We start from the raw sequence: 17,083 nt of genomic DNA, 5'->3' as shown, positions 1-17,083 counted from the left end.
TTCTAGATAAAGTTCAGTTGAACTGTGACAGAGAAAGAAGAGACTGTGCTAGTGACAAAGAGAGGGAGCATTCATCCATTCTGAATAAGATACTTGTCTAAAATCCAAATCCAGGCAAGATCACTTGAAGATTCCACATAGAACTTCTGCTGCTTTATTAAAACCAAGCCACCTTCCTGGAGATATTTGTTTAATGTTCTGAAGACAGTCTCTTCAATCTACATTTACTGTCTGTATAGGACTTTCAGCACACTCTTGCAATACAGCTCTTAATGTTCTTCAACTCCCAGTAATGATGAAAACTAGGTTCAGGAATCTGACTGTTTTTCTCAGTGTGGTTGAAGTTAAAGGAATAATTGGATTTTACTGGCTGAATGAAAACAAACAAACAAAACCCACACACACAACAATGAAAAAAAACCCAAAACCAAAATAAAAACAGGAAAGAAAAGCTAGGTAATTCAATTTCATTCTAAATATTGACAAACAAAATTCACAGAATTTAACAAGTATTTAGAAATATTTTGGTTTCCTTGACCAGATGCTCAAATCTGTATTTACTGGACAACTGAAACATCTAACAGAAATATAATGCCTGCATCTAGTCTAAATAGCTAACATCAAATTCCACTCCTGACCCTTTCCTGCTTTCCTATTATTGGACTTCTTTTGAAGCAACTTCTCTAATTAAGAAATCCTGGTTTTTTAATGTCTGATCCTCTACTAAAATTTTACTTGCCGGTCATTCAGCATATAAACTTGCATTTTTTCCCTTTGGCTTTGCAGAATAAATTTTCAATATTTTTTAGTACTCAAAAATAACAAAAAAAGGCTCTCAAATTTAAAACAGTTTTGCATGTTGTATATCTTTTGTCTCTTTTGTTTGTTGTAGAATATCCTGTTCTTTTCTTTCAGCCTTTCCTAGATCCACTCCATGCCCCACAGAACATCCAAGGAATTGTTTCCTACTTGAGAGCAGTCTGTCCTGCACCTCCTTTTATAAGCAGAAAGCACCTCTATTCTCTGAAAACTTATGGTACACTCTGTTCTCTGCAACCACGAGTGTGAGAAATAATCTTACTTTTTTAATATGAAAAACATCCAAGTCACAAGATATACTGATAAATCTCTCCTCTAAAAACAACCATTTCTTCCATGTTGCCAAGGAAATGAGTACACAGTTAATCACAACCAACAACACACAGTCCTCTCCACCTTCTCTATTTCTGTCCTTCAGTCTGTCAACCCTCCAGACAAGAAGCTTCTTACTGCATTTTTGTACAAATTTGGGGGATGAAACAAAATAATTAAGAAAAAGCCTCTATATTCTGCGTCAGGGCATCCTACAATAGGGGATCTAAACTGAGAGACACAGGACATGCTGGTGACTGAGTGAGGCTGTGGGCCTGAGAAACTGGAGCCAGGAGTTGCACAGGCACCCGAAGGTCAGCAGATTTCTCATCTCTTTCTCAGTGTACCCTGCAGCGTTCTGTTAGCATTTTGCAATAGGTTCAGCAGCTAAGTTTTTGGGGTGGGTGTAAGAGTGCACCGCTTCCTGTGGTGTTCTGCTTCCTGTTTTCTCAAGGCTGATGGAGACGAGCTGGCGGGGCTGCTGATTTTGAAACAGGGGCAGATGCATGATTGTCTTGTGAGAGCACAGAATGAATCATCATCCCGTTCTTATAGAAAAATCCCGAATCTTTCCAGAGTTGGAACTCTAACTCTGTGGCTTTGGGCTACCTGCTCTTTCATTGAGAAGAGGGTGGGAAATGCCCAGAACACCAAAGAGTCAAAAATCAAGAGCCAAACTACAACAGATCATGGGATTAGTTAAAAAATCATATAACTTTTGGAATATATTGTCTCTGTTCACTGAATTTCCATATTCTAAGATACATCTTATTCTCTGCAATAAAATCAAGAAATATTTTCTTTTTTAATATGAAAAACGGGAAGTATCATGAGACTTTTAATAAAACCACAAGTCAGTAGCCGTAGATGGACAGAAAGATTACTCAAACACAGAAGTACTTTTATGCAGGTTTTGATAAACATTCAAACAAAATGAATATTCAAACCATTGAAGGGTTCAAGGGTACATTAATTAAGTTTATCAGTAAAAGATGAGAAATCTTTGGTAAAAGACAGGAGAGGAAAGGAAAATAAATTGGCAAAAGAAAAATCTTCTTTCTGTAAGATAACAGATGTAGAATAAATGTATTCTGGTGCAATTTTACGTGGTTATTGTTATCAAAACCTTAGTATCAATGAGAGATCCCCCAAAACTGTTGACAAATAACTATAATATAACCAGGATTGAAGAAGATGTCTCCCTGAGTGGGACACATTCTCAAAATTGAAATGAATCTTTGAAGAACCTGCTTGCAAGAGCAAATACCAACACCCCAAAAAAACCAACAAAAAAGAACAAACCAAAAATGCAGTCAAATTAATACTGCACTTAGAGCTTCAGACTCATATCACCCTCTAGGTTGTCTAGAAATTTTGAGGCTAACACCTGTTAGCTAATATATGCTAATAAATATGCTTGAGAAATCTTGTATAGACAAGACAGCATGCATTTTATCATGCACCAAACTCATGTATTTAAATATTAGTTTTCTTCTATGCTTTGTTATCCATTATAGCACTAGATCTTTCTGGCAAACTGATTTTTTCTTAATGTATTTCAGTTTATATCCAAGCTTCCCAGCATTCTCCAGACTGTTTAATGATTAAAGGCTTAATACATTGCTCTTGTCATCAGTTCCATGCTCAAAAGCAGCCCAGGTCTACATTTTGGAAACAAGACCTATGCAAAATGGAAAGAAGAATACAGTGAGAAAATAAGAGCATAAAAGATCTCTCTTAAGGCTGAAAGGAATAATGGTAAAACGAGGGACTGGGGGGAACCCTCATAATGAAATACGTGTGGTCACTCTTGATATTTGGAGCCAGCGCAGAAAGGAACAGAGACTACTATTCAAACCAAGTGGCTCTGTTATTTCTCCTTGATCTCACTGTAAGGCTCATGCCTCAAAGTATATTCACTCCAACTGACTGTCAAATGTTTACTTTGGTCTAGATGCCTTTAACATACTCAAGAATGCTTTTATATTCCATTACCTGTATACTTACACCTCTGCTTTTGACCATCTATTTGAACCTCATGCTACCTTGTCTAAAGTGCTTGAAAATATTTGCATATAATTTTCCACTTCCTGGACCCTCATATTCTCCTATTCTTGCCTGGTCCCTTAGATGGTGTTTTACATAAATATTTTATATGGGTGAATATCCCTTTGCTTTCTGAATTCTTGTCATGGGCCTGCCCTGAGTTTTCACGGAGAAGTGAATATGAAAGAGCTTGAGTTCCTCTCCTCACACTGCATTTGTTTCACTTTCTCCTCTTTTCACTTACTGATTTAATCTGAATCTTTCTCTGAGCTCAAGTGTAGGGTTTCTGAGATGCCAGTTCATAGGATGAAGACCTTGGTGCTGCTGGAGTATGGAAGCAATGAGGTATCTTCCTGATCTGTATCAGTGGCTCTACCTTCAAGCATCCCTTCCTTTAATTACATTTTTTTTTCTGAAAATCTCATCAAGATTGCTTAGTGGTATCTACACAGGGTTTTGCATATAAAACTCTAGAATAAAAAAGTGCACTTCCCAGTTTCCATACCGTATGACCGAGCAAAATATTTCTGAGAATCAGTCTCTGGTGCACTACAAGATAATTTATTTATTTTTCCTTCCTGGCTCTAAAAGCAGAATGACTGCAGTCATCAATCGCACAGAGCTCTGACAGTCTGGCATGCAGCTCAGTCTGCAGCAATATGGGGCTAGCATGGTTATTGTAATTATTTATAACCTCAGCTGAGGGCTTTGCAAACTGGAGAAGCAGTGTAGAGAGGTGCAGACAGGCCTTGGAACATGAGAGGAAATGTAATGCTAAAAGACACGGATGGTGTAAAAATACCAAATGTGGATGGTGGTAAAAAAAGAGAAACTCTAGAGTTATGTCACCTGTGGATATATCAGTGTCCATCAGTTTGGATGACATGATGAGTGATACTAACTTTCCAAAAATGTCCTGCACTGTTTTCTGGAACTGCACTAATACAGAGGATCAAATCCCATCACTTTGCAATCACTGATGTACTACAGTAGCTCCAAAACCTCTGTGTAGGAAGCAGATGTTCACAGACCCGTGTGCTGAACCTGCCCAGCCCTTTGCCAGCACATGCTGTGAGTGGCACGGCTCATGCTGGCCTGAAAGGCAGGCTGCAGTCTCCAAATTGCTGCCTAGGGCTGCCAGGAGCCCGTGGCTAACCATCGAGTCAACTGTCAGGCTGCTGGGTGGGGGTGGCGGCATTGCAGTCATATTATGAAAGTTGTTTATCCACTGATTATCAGCAGCAAGAGCATACATGAAATAACAGCAGGCTTTTACAGAAAGAGCCTCTAAATTGCATTAGGGTAACAGGCAGTGCACTTGTCCATGGTTTGAGCTCCAGAAGAAACCCCTGAGCAAGTTAACTAAAAACAATCCCACTCTTCTTTCAAGGCTCGATAAATACAGACTGATCAACACCAACTAAAACAGCAGTAATAAAGTTTGGAATGTGGGAATTCTAGGGCAATAATGTATATGCAGGGCTGGACCCTCCAGAACCTGACTCTTCCCCATACAGGTAATCATCAGCAGAGTACAGGAACTGCTGCTCTGCAGTCCTGTCCTTTCACAGAACACTTTGTGTGTTCAGCAGGCACACGCACAAGTGCAAGCTTGAACTTACAGCTATCAGTTAGATAAGACTTAAGACTGTTAAAGAGGAAAAAATTGTGGTGACAGCATTTTCCAGAATTTAAAAGATTTGTGTCACTGCATAAAAGAACACATTTGTGAGAAGTTGCAGGGCTGGGCTGGATGACAACTCAAAAATAAGTAATTAGGAATGCAGGGCCCAATACTCATCTTCCAAGTAACTTCGTTTGTCTGCTCAGGACCAAGGCTATGTGCACATATCAAATCTACAAGATTTTTAATTTGGATAACATGGTATGGAATATGGAAGAACATGATCTGTTCTCGTGTAAGAGGCCCATAAAAATACTACTACTCCAAAAAGAAGAGTTCTTCATCTTGCTTTCACTCCTGCTTTTTGGGTTCCTTTCCTCATCAAACTGGGAAAACATGTAATATTCTCTCATCATTATATTAAGAACTATTAAAAAAATTAAAAATCTTCTTGGCCTGGGTCAAACTTCTTTGACTCCCTTCTATATATGAACCTAAGCAAGTGTTGGAGACAGATACAACCAAAGCCAATTCAAAACATGAAAGGAGAAGCAAAGCTTAACAAAAAACTGTTACAAGGTACATTTTCTGGTTGTTTCTGAATATTTTTTATGTAATTTGAAGAAACTGGACCTATGGGAAAAATTACTGAAAAAATACTTTGCATTTTCAGTCCAGTCAAATAAAATAAACATTGTCCCCTGAAACATATGCAGAAAATCTAGAGATAATTAATTTAGTGATTTATCACTATCCAGAGAAGTTCTGTTGTAAGAAACAATATTCCTCACCTGTGCAAGGCTGGTGAGCATAGAATACATTTGTAGTAAACTTGCATGTGTGAAAAACCTTAATTTTTTTGTCCAATAACTGGTACACAACAATTGGAACTGAGCTGTTTGTCCTTTATCCTTAAACAGCTGAAAGAAAAATTAAGAAAACTAGTATCTTGTCTTTATAGCCATATGTTCCAACATCTCATTGGTACAAGGCACATAACAAATGTGAAGGAAGAAAGAGGCTTGGGGAGCCATGCACACAAAACCAGAAACCTCAGGAGTACACAATCACATTAAAACTATTTCAGATCGTTCGTTCATACTGTTGCCAAGTGGATTCCCTAATGACAAATTAGCAATTTCTGATTGCTAGGATGATGAGCACTCCACTACAGATTCTATCTCCTGCAAAATCTAGCATTTAATCTGTCAGTCAGAGCTCAAAGTAATGTAATGCAAATGTAATACATCTAAGACAGGCTGAGAAAACAGTTTTAGCCTCAGTGGAGTGTGCTAAAATGCTAAAAGAAGAGGAAGGTCCTGCTGGCTGACAGGATTGGTGAGAAAATGTTCAAGGATTAAGACTGTCACAAAGCATGTCTTCCCTGAATAAAATCTTACTGTGCAGAAATCTTTGAACTGATGCCCAGGGGAGGTCTGTGACATAGAGTGGCATGGCCAGGCCTGTGGCTGAGCTGAAGTTTCTTTTTGGTGCTTTAGTGCCCAGGTGTACCTGTTTGTCTGGAGGACCTTGAAGATGCTACTGCATCTGGGGTCTGACTGTGGGCTCTCTAAACTATGTGGTCTCACTCTGACACTAAAAGGCTCTTATTGCCTAAGGTGAGTGTTTAGTATCCTAGAACACAAGAATTGAGTTTAGGAGAAAATCCCTGAGACACTGCAAACTCCCTGTCATTTAAATTATCAGTTATTTTTGTTACTGTTTTATAAGGCCTTATTGTCACAAGATGACACTATAAGGAGGATCTATCAAGAGAAATTATGTTTGGACAGCTTGCCTTTTCCAGAGTGACAGCAACAATAAACAATTTCTGATGAAAAAGTGGTCAATAAACAGACTATCACAGATTTGACAAATTCAGCTCATCAGATTTCCAAATTGGTTCTCTATAGGAAAATAAACACCAGTGAGGTTTAATAAAAATGTAATGCCTTTTAAACTTAGAACTACAGGCTAAGATATTTAGTTTCATAAGTCTTGATTGTTTAAGGACTAAAGAATAAAGAAAATAATTTGGAATGGATTAAGATTTTATTGAAAAAACCCCACTGAAAAATGGTTTACATTTAATTTTGTTGAAACAGCCTAGTAATGACTTCCTGATTTTGGTTATTTTTTATATTTCAGCCAAGCACCTTTCATCAGTGCCATTCCCAACACCAAGCCTGATATAGCACTTGGTGGTCAAGGTGAAAAACTTGCCCTTACTTCTTTGAAAGCCTGTCTAGGATATTGATGATGACTGACCTTGAAAGATCTGTAAAATATCCTTGTCTGAGGAATCATGGTTTTATGTGGAAGAGGTTTTACAGAGACTTCTCTGAGCCAGAAAGAAGTTTGATAAGAGGATCCATGTTTACCCCTGAAAGAATTTTCTAGCAAGCTCATTGACATAGAAACCAAGAAAAAGAGAAGGATAAATAAGAAAAACCTGCAACTGCCTATTCCAATAAACACTTTGTCTTTTGTGACCAATGAATAAAGTGTAAATTTATGAGTTTTGTAAGAATATATAAAAGCATCTATGCTACAATAAAAACAGGTTTGAAGCCTTCTGAAAATGGAGTGTGTTGCTTTGTATTGTCTCCATCTCAACTACGACAGTTTTATGAGTAAGTAAAACAACTGCATTCAGTTTTGATCTTTCTGAGAACAGATAGGATCAGGAGAATAAACAGAAAAATATTTAAGAAACTTTCTTTCCGTGATAAGAGAAAGGCAGCTGAGAGTGATGCCAGGCCTGTGCACATTGTAGAAGGGTGAAGTGTATTTGTTGGATGGAAGGGGAGCTACACAGTGTCTCTCTCCAAGCCTACACAAACTGGCCATGAAGAATAGCCTGGTCTCTTCTGACCTCCTACAAAATGGGAATGGAAAAAATGGGAACTGCTCTCTGAAGGAGATTCTGAGGAAGATAATTTTTCACTAGGCCATTCTTACATCACCTAGAGGTAGCTTGTGAAAATAAGTAATTTTAGTGTTGACTCTCTTGAAGATTTGATGCTAATATTTCAGCAAGAATAAGAAAAAAAAGCACTGCAGATCCTAGTACCCACTCACAGCTGTTTGCTATATATAAAGGGCTCTGGAACCAGAGCTAAAAACACCTTGGTATATCCTGATACCTCAGGCCCTGCAAGAAAATGTACTCATCCTTTTGGAGCCAAAAAAGCAATGATGAAGGAAAAGAAATAATTATTATAATTTTTGTGCACTTAACCCCTGAACTATGCTCAGCATTTTAGCTGCTGGGAAATCATAGGAGTCATGTGTTCTGTTGCTGCCTTTTGCCTCCCACTGACAGACTGATTGCAGATTGACTGTGCTCAGTTTATCCTCACAGATCATGCTCAATTCTTCCAGGGCATGCCAATGGCAGCCCTCTCCCTAGGACTAGCACAGCCACTAAAAACAGACTCTGTCATCTTTGTATGGCTTTTGTTTTGATTCTTTGTGTTCAGATTCAGAGCAGCAAGCATGCAGAGAGACACTGCCAGGTCCTTCTTCCAAGAACTATAGGGTGTAACACAAAATGCAGTTCACCTGCAAAGCCCCTAAGGTCTTTCCCACTGCAATGTTTTCTTTTGACTAGCTCTACAAAAAGTCAATCCCATCTCAACTAAAATACACAGAATCGAAGATATGAACTCAGAATGACACGAAATAAAGGAGTTGCCAATGCAACTAATTTTAAGCATAGCCTTTCTCACATTATTTCTCAACTTTCTGAGTTTCTTTTACTCTCCCATTTTGATGCAGCATATCTTCCATCACCTAGCTTAGCACTTGTAGCAACCAAAGTGGAAGTAGTAAGCCTGCGTCCCACTCCCCAGATGAGGTCTTCAAGACCACCTTCCCACAGTCCTCACACCCAATGCAAGACAATTCAGTCAGTAGTGCCTTGGATGACTTCTGATACTGGTGGTTTGAGGATGAGAAGCAGTTTTTAACGCTTCATAGGACAAGAAAAATAATCAAGTTAATCCACAGAATGAAGTGGATGTAAACATCAGGAAACAATCTCAGGAGAACAGCTCAGCATATCGTGCAAAGGGGGAGTGAAATGGCAAAAGCTGTTCTAGTAAACTTCTATTTACTGGCATGCTGTTGAGCAATAGCCTCAGTAACATGGTGTGTATTCCTACTCAGAAACTTAGATTCTCACATGTATGCACAAAAAACACAGAGGGGACCCCTTGGATCTAGGTCTGATTTGCAGGTGGTTTTCAGAAAGGGATAAATATTATGAGGATCAGTTTGTAAGATTTCACAGCACCCTCAACAGCAACTTAGAGCCAAATCTATTTAAAAACAGTAAAGGCAGAGAAGTGAAGTTGCCTTTGGTTGTGATGTTTTTCTCTTTCCCGTTGTAGCTTCCTCTTTCTCTTCACCAGCTCAGCACTGCTGGCAGCTTTTTATAAACCACGATTCCTACTGCTGTCAGCTTGTTTGGAAACTACATGGTGAGCTCAGTCCCGCAGCTACTGCTGTGGGTTTGTGTTTCATTGCAGGCCGGATTTGCTCTAAATTCTGTACCCACCACCATAGTTTTGATTCCAAAATACCCAAAATTCTCTGTATATTGAAAAAAAATTCAGTTGAAAGCAAAATTTTCCACTAAATATACACAGCTATGTAGCATAAGCTAAAAGTGGAAATGCAATCTCCTAAATACATAGTAAAAAACTTCTGCACAAAGTGACAGCCTCTGGAAGGTTAAACTGTGGCAAGGTAGGCAGTAGTACTGCGTGATTCTAGGTGGACAGGAATCTGCACTGAGCATGCAAAGTGATGTCATGACCAGAACAATAGCTGTGGAACAAAGAGTAATATTAAGATTTTCCTTTTTGAGGAATCTTCAAAATTCCTCAGACAGCAGACACCTCAGTCTCCACCAGAGACAGGTTGGATAGGTGAGTAGAATGCTGTTCAGAAAGATTATGATTACAGGAATGATTAGGAATGAAACAATGAAAAAGCTTTCTTTAGTCATGGCATCAAGGAGGGATTCCTAGCAAAGCAGGGAGAAGCAAGGGGAAGGAGCAGGACTGAGGAAACACCATGGGTTGGGGTAGTGAGATAAGCAGCACCAGCACTCCTGAAGTCTTTGTACTCTGCCTGCTACTCCAGTGACAAACTTTGCTATTGGTTTACTAGAGAAGCTGTTGGGACAGATATGTTCCAGTTTTCATCACCACAGTAGAGATCCTACAGCCCATTATGAATTGGGGGATGATGGCATGATCTTAACTGGAGACAAATGGTACTCAGAAGAAAAGGTGTACAAGGAAAATAAAATAAAGAGGTACCTCTACATCTCAGAGTTTAAAAAATATTTTTACTTGTAGATCTCTAAAATTAATCTATGTAGGTGCAACCATGCATGCATTTTACACAGCCAGCTTAAGCACACTGATAAGAGTGTTATTTTTTATATTTCTCTCAGATTCCTCAGAAATGCTTCATTGACTAGCAAAGGCCTACAAACCATGAGCTGAAAAATCCCTAAATACTGACTGGAAAATATAGGTCTAAACACAATACTTTTACTGCTTAAACTAAGCTTATTCTGTAGTACTGAATTAAAGGAAAACAACAGCTTTGGTAACAGCATGCTGCAACTGTAAAATATGTTAAATTTTGCCACTGTTTAAAATACACAATCCAGTACTTTAATTAAAATTTAAAGGCTTTGTATATGGGTGGGGTCTGTGACTGAAGAGACAAGAACCTTGAGTAAATCCAGGGGCATGGGAGTGGGAATAAGGTCACTGCAGAAGAGTTGAAGCTTCATTCATCAGCAGAGCATATTTCATCAGCAGCTTTACCTGTATTTGCCCATGTTGTACATAACTGCATGTAGTATTTCTGGTAGAACTGTAAGTACCTCAGCCTCTCATGTTACCAGTCACAGAGGGTCATAGTGGTTACCAGCAAGACCCCCACTCAACAGAAAAAGCCATTGAAAAAGTTTGTCCCCTTCTCAGCTGGCAGGAGTCCTGTAATCTGAGTTATAAATACTCAGCCATTGCTCTGTTTTGGTGTCTACTCCTCTGTCTCCTATCATCTCCTACTCAGAAAAGAACCATTTCCCTTTTCTTAATGACCACTGAAATCATTTAGGGAATTTCCAGCACATGGTGTGCAGATTCTGATTCACTTTAACCCCAGAAAATGTTTAACTCCTTCTGGTAATAATTGTGAATTGATCCAGTCCTACAAATGAAGATACCCCGAGTTCCTCTTTCCCTTTTTCCTCCTCAGCCATATACAAGCACTTTGCACTCAAAGCATTCTGCTCCTCTGCACCCCACGGCCACAGCACTGAAATCCTCGTCAAAACACCTTAGCCTCTCCCATGGTTAATTTGTTAAGATTTGTGACTGTTTCTTCTCCTAAAACAGGAAGATAATTTCATTTTTCTCATTTTCCAAGATACATACCTCTTAGCTTACATACCTCTTCTGTAACATCCTTTAAAACACTAATATAACATGGTCAAAACAAACCCTCTCAGTTTTCCTTCTCCCTCTTTCTATTAGCATAGCTGTTGTAAGGCTTGCTCTTCTTGAGGGTTTTCTCTGACATTATGCCAATCTACACAACCAGGTTTTATCAAGGATGTGCAGCTTCCTCCTGCAGAACACCTGTAAGAGGAAAATTTTTCACTTTCCTTTCATTGCTTAAACTCTTGCTCACCAATGACCTGAAAAACAACAGTGTCCTTCTGTCTGGTGTTCCTGGCTTCAGACTTACTTTTTCCTTTCTCTCCTTTCTCCATTCTAAGGGGGAGATCAAATCACTGTTCAAAAACTTTCTGCTGCATTTCTCCACTATTTTCCCTTAAACTATCACATCAAAACCAAATTTTGATGTCCTTTTAAGACCTTCACACAACTATTCCCCCCTAATATTTCTTTCTTTAATGTGCAATATGTTATATAATTGTTTAATGTTTGATGTAATACTTCAGGCACAACAAAAAAATTAAATAGAGTTCAGTACAGTACCTACTGTACTATAGATACAGCAAATTGCTTGTATTAAAATGAAAAAATTTCAGCATTAGAGGACCAATAGCCACAGTTCATACAAACTAGAGGAGGGAGGAAATAAAGTATCAACCCACATATTGTTAGCAGAAGAACTTTGCAAAAAACATAGGACCAAAAAAATAGAGAAAAACAACTGCAATCAAACAAAAATCTGTCAACACCTTCAGTGGGCGTGTACCCTTTACCTGGCTGATGTAGTATTCGTCAAAGCAGTAAGCAGACTTTGCTCCTAAAGAAAGGTAGAGCTTAAGATGGAGCTACTTGTCTCTAGGCTGTTAATTTTTTCTACCAGATTAGGTAAGGATTCCAGCTTTTTACCAAACCCTGCAGATTTCAAGATACCTGAAAATAATCACAGGTAAAAAAGTAAAAATGAAGTCTGAATAATCAAACTGCATGTGACATATTTAGTAGAGATCGTCTGAGGTTACAAAAGAATGAATTGTAATTAATTAAAACACTTTTTTTTTTAATTGGTAAAAAGTTTCTACAGATAATGTACTCCTGAGTGTGTCATACACACCTGCCTAGTCACGCACAAAAAGCTGTGACCTAAGGCTTGCATACATGCTTCAGCTCTTATGCAGCCAAACATCCATGGGGAGGAAGGATGGAAAGAGCAGCACTGGCTCCCAGTACTTTAGTTCCTCTGTCTGTGTCACATTCCAGGCACAAAATCCTTGCCAAAGTGGTGGCAGAGAGCCAGAAGCACAGCTACAAACCCACCAGCTACCTAAGCACATTTATTTGTGAATAGTGTTGTTCTCTTTGAAATTCTGAGAGAATGCTAAGGGGTATAATCCTAAATAAGATGCAAGCCTGAAAAGTGGTATTTACCTTAGAGTAAGACTAGGTACAGCTGAGCTCTCAGGAAAGAACTGCTGCCTAAATATCCAAATCAAGCTCCCCACAGCAAAGATGTCTCTGACACAGCTTGGCAGAGGTCACTGCAGCCTCAGGGTAAGAATCCTCTCCAATGGTGAATGTAGATCAACAAAATAGTTCAGATCATAAGACCATTTCTAAAATCAATATCCTGATCCTTCCCCCTTACTACACTTTGCACCACAACAGCAGTGTTAGGATGCATAAACTAGACTCTTTTCAGATTAAACTGAAGATGTAGCTCAGGTCTCCAGTTGCAAATGGGAATTCCATGGCATCAGACTAGAATCAGTCTGAAGTAACGCCTTCTCAAAATAAATATGGGGTGTATTGAGCCTCCATCAGCAGCAAGTATTTTTCTCTACACATATATTCTTCTCAAGCCAAATCACAGATTCACCTTAATCTTTTAACTTAATTTTTACCATTGAAGTATCTGATTTTTTGGGGGGCGGGGGGAGGCAGTGTGGAGGTGAGAGGGAAGGTAACCTCTATTGGACTGTAGGTTCTTTATGAAGGGATGATAGACAATTCTACCTCCACATTATTGGTGCTGCTGACTGTAGGTGGGATGTACACTGGATGTAGACTTCAAAAGTAGATGGTTAAAGCAGTCTTCCATGTTAATCGCTTGAAATGATACTAAGGTTTGAGAAATTGGATGACAATAAGCAAGTAGAAATATGTAAATTGAAAATCAGTTGCCCACAGAATGCAGAACATCATTAAAAACCATATAAAATCTTATAGTTATTTGAACATGCCTTAAAATCCAAACAAGTTTTCCCAAATACAGTAAGTAATAAAATGCAACTGACATGTAAACATCTGTTTAAAGCCATATAAATTTCCAAAGAGAGATTTTCTTCTTTGCTGAATTCTGTTTTATGGAGAGTTTAAAGTTACTAATCAAATGAAAAAATAAATGCTTTTCATTTCTGTAAGTGCTTGCATATCATAATAGTTCTTAAAATATCCATAAAGTTTTCTCTTTCTCCAAATGAAAGTGGTTTTCTCCATTCTGATATGGATGGAGTCTAGTCTGTGCTTGAAAACCTTTGCCAATATATTGAAGCTAGTTAAAACTGATGTTTTAATTACATTTTTATGACACTTCCCACTAGCAAAAGCCTTTGTACAGATGCTGGTTCATAAAACTCATGAACTCATGAAAGCTGAACTGTCAAAAGCACTTTTTTGCAAGTATGAACTGCATCAGCTCTGGGAAGGGATACCCACATAAGAGGAAAAGCCTTTATTCAAATATAGTAATGCCAGTAAACCTGTGGGTATCACAGGAAACATCAGGGAGGAATACCAGCACAGTAGAAATGGGAGCACATATTTCAGGAGAGTCTACAGTCAGACTGTTAAAGGTCCTGAGGTGCAGGTCCACATGAGAAAAAGAGGTAACAAATTCTTTTTAGCCAGGCTTTGCAGCAGCCATTTTCTGCCTCCTACTCTCTCACATCAACATATGCAACAAAGATATTTCAACTCACATCTTCAACCCAGTAGGAGTGCATGCAACAAGCAGTTATCAAGAGAGGACTGTCCTCCAGACCCCACAGGTTCCACAGTCAGTGACCCATGTCATCTCAATGGATAGTCAATGTTAAAGGATGGTATACAAGACCTACAAGCCATATTAGGTCTAGATAAAAACAAGTTCCATGCTAAAACATAGTACTGTGAAGAATATGGAACACCCAGGGGAATTCCTTGCTTAGAGGTGTTGTCTTTCTGTTGCAAGAAAACTCAGTAGCAAAATCTGTGTGAACACCTGTTTCTGATTAAAGGACTACAGTGTGAGTGATGCTGTCTGTGGTTTTAGTAGGGGGGAAAATTACCTTCCAAGCACCAAACAAGGTTTGAGGTGACAAGACCTCTCTGTGATGTGGCTGCTAGATGAAACCCTTTTGCTTTGGTAGTTTGTGGTTAGAAATAGCTTATAGAACAAATGGCTAGAGGTAGGGCAAGAAATGCTTCAAAAAACTGCACACAGTGAGGTGATGCTTAGAGGGAAAAGATTCAGATGAATGTTTAATGTTATCAGAAATAATTTTTCAAAAACTTAATCCTTCAACTCATCAGTTTTTTTCTCTACTAAAAATTCCATTATGGATAAGGATCCCCACCCTAATTCAAAAGTATTTTTGAAGGTCAAAATGCACTCTGTGTTCACATCACGTACCTCCGGAAATCAGTTCTCTACTACACAACTGTTTTGCAGCTTCATCTATTTTCTGCATGTAAGTCATCTAATAAGGGAACAGCAAGGATCTGGGGCAAAAGTATCACCTCTAGTAGGCCCTGCTTTAGGGGTGAGAAGATTCTGTGCTTACAAACAGAGGATAAAATACCAGTTATATGCAATTGTGAGAAGCCAGTCTGTGCTGAACTTTAGCAAGGTTGTTACTAGTGATGCTCCTATACAAGTGTGATAAACAAGTGTTTTATTTCAGTTTGGGCATTTCCATTTATGGAGATACCCTCTTTCCTGGGAAGATTATTCAATTGCTGGACTTCCTGCTCATCCTGAAACCTTATGTCATATAATTTAGTTTTGATTCAGCATACAGATAATCAATTTAATTCTTTATATAGATTGCCCTGGTGCAATTACAATTACTGTATGTTTGGATCTAGTCGATAATGTTGGCAATCCAGCATTCCCTGAGTGCAGTAAGGCTGGTGCAACATATCTGTCCTTATTAGGCAATTTCCTGTGCTAAAAGTCAGTAGTGTCCTCCAGCCTATGGAATATAGTTTCATTCCACATAGTAGAAGCCTCTCTGTATAAAACACATGTTTAATATTTGCAGAAGCTGCTTAAGCTATCTTTCAGTGTGCAGTGAATCAGATAGCATATCTTCCTTGCTCTGAATAGCCTTGTTAATAGACACACAATTTCCACAATTGCTTTTATCACCTGTTATTCAATTACCCACTGTAAGATTTGTGTGTTCACTCCCTTCTCCTCTGTTTACACTGAATTTTATCATCAGGGTGTTACTTTGCTTCTCTCCTTTTCCCCCAGGTAGTTTGATCACTTCCAGGCTGGTATCCAGGAGGAGACTTGAGAACCATCTCAGAAACAGAAGTGGACTGTTAAGCAGTTTGCTTATTCCCAGGCTGAAGTCAAGAGTTCATGCTATAAATTAAGGAAGAATTAGATGCTTATGCATGAACTAATGCTGATGAAATCTAGTCTGAGGCTTCAAGAGTTAATATCCCATCATGTTCTTGATATTATCCCATTGCTAATATGGTTTGCTTGTGGAGCTCCTGAGGGTGGGGAATGAGAGGAACTTGTGAGTGGCCTCTGGTTTTACCAGTGTACGAGGGAGGAAGTCTGGACTGGCTGAAATTCCCCCTTGCACACAGATCCAGGTGAGTGGTAAGCAGGCTGCTTTCAAAAGCAGAACCTGTGGCACATGGGCATAGACTGAAGGGGAACAAACCAGACAAAGAAACTTCACTTTTCCAAGACTTTAGTAACTAACTGCAAAGCCAGAAGGCATTTTGCAGAATGAGAGCTCTCTCCCCTTGTAGCCAGGCCCCATCCCCTACATCCTGTCCCATGCCCCACTCACCTCTGCCCCTGCCAGAACCTGTGTATGAAGGGCATTTGTTCAGTGCAGCCAAATGCCAGCAGAACAGTGGGATAAAGAGAGGGGAGAAAATCAAGTGAGCAGAGCTAACACAGAATCTCTACAAGGTATTTCTGCACCTGACTCTTTGAGCAAGAGTCTATAAATCTTGTTCTCTATTCACTATTAAAGGCACCCAGGACCTGAGGGAAGTCATCATGAGGGACATATAATACTTTCTTCTTTTCCCCACTCACTTTCTCCTTGCAGGAATTATGAAGCAAAAGAGTTCACAAAAAACAAACAAGAAAGAGGACAAAGAATCTTTCACTGAATTTACTCTCATGAAAAGCTGATGAGAAAAGTCTCACAGGCATAACTTCAGTGTTTTGTAAAAACCTAATGCTGTGTATTTGAAACTGCATACTCTTTTTTTCCTACCTGCTACGTATTGCCACACAATTTCAACACCGGACTATTATTAATGCAAGTCTATGCCACTGCTCTGGCCCCACAGAAGTTGTCAGGACTGTGTCTATGATCTCTCATTAAACCTGAGAGCAGCACCATGGTTCTGGTTCATGTGCAGTGGGAAGCACACAGCCTTCCCCCGAGTGCTGCTTGTTGATGCAGGCTCTGGGCTGCTGATTGTACAGCAAAGCACCTGTCCATGGCTGGGGCAGACTTCCTGCTGCAGCGCCACAGCTCCCTGAAATGAGATTTATGCA

The 17,083-nt window shown here is 39.2% G+C and overlaps 1 long non-coding RNA gene across 1 annotated transcript; it reads left to right on the top strand.

The window, feature by feature from the left end:
• Positions 1-414: 414 nt before the first annotated feature.
• Positions 415-7,356, top strand: LOC135302132 (uncharacterized). Its single transcript, XR_010363831.1, has 3 exons — positions 415-1,445; positions 6,301-6,420; positions 6,950-7,356. It is a non-coding gene; the product is annotated as an uncharacterized LOC135302132 (long non-coding RNA).
• The last annotated feature ends 9,727 nt before the right edge of the window (positions 7,357-17,083 follow it).

This window comes from Passer domesticus, chromosome 6 (genome assembly GCF_036417665.1).
Source record: "Passer domesticus isolate bPasDom1 chromosome 6, bPasDom1.hap1, whole genome shotgun sequence".
Classification (NCBI taxonomy): Eukaryota; Metazoa; Chordata; class Aves; order Passeriformes; family Passeridae; genus Passer; species Passer domesticus.
The sequence above is the reverse complement of the archived record's forward strand: the minus strand, read 5'-3'. Positions and strand labels throughout refer to the sequence as shown.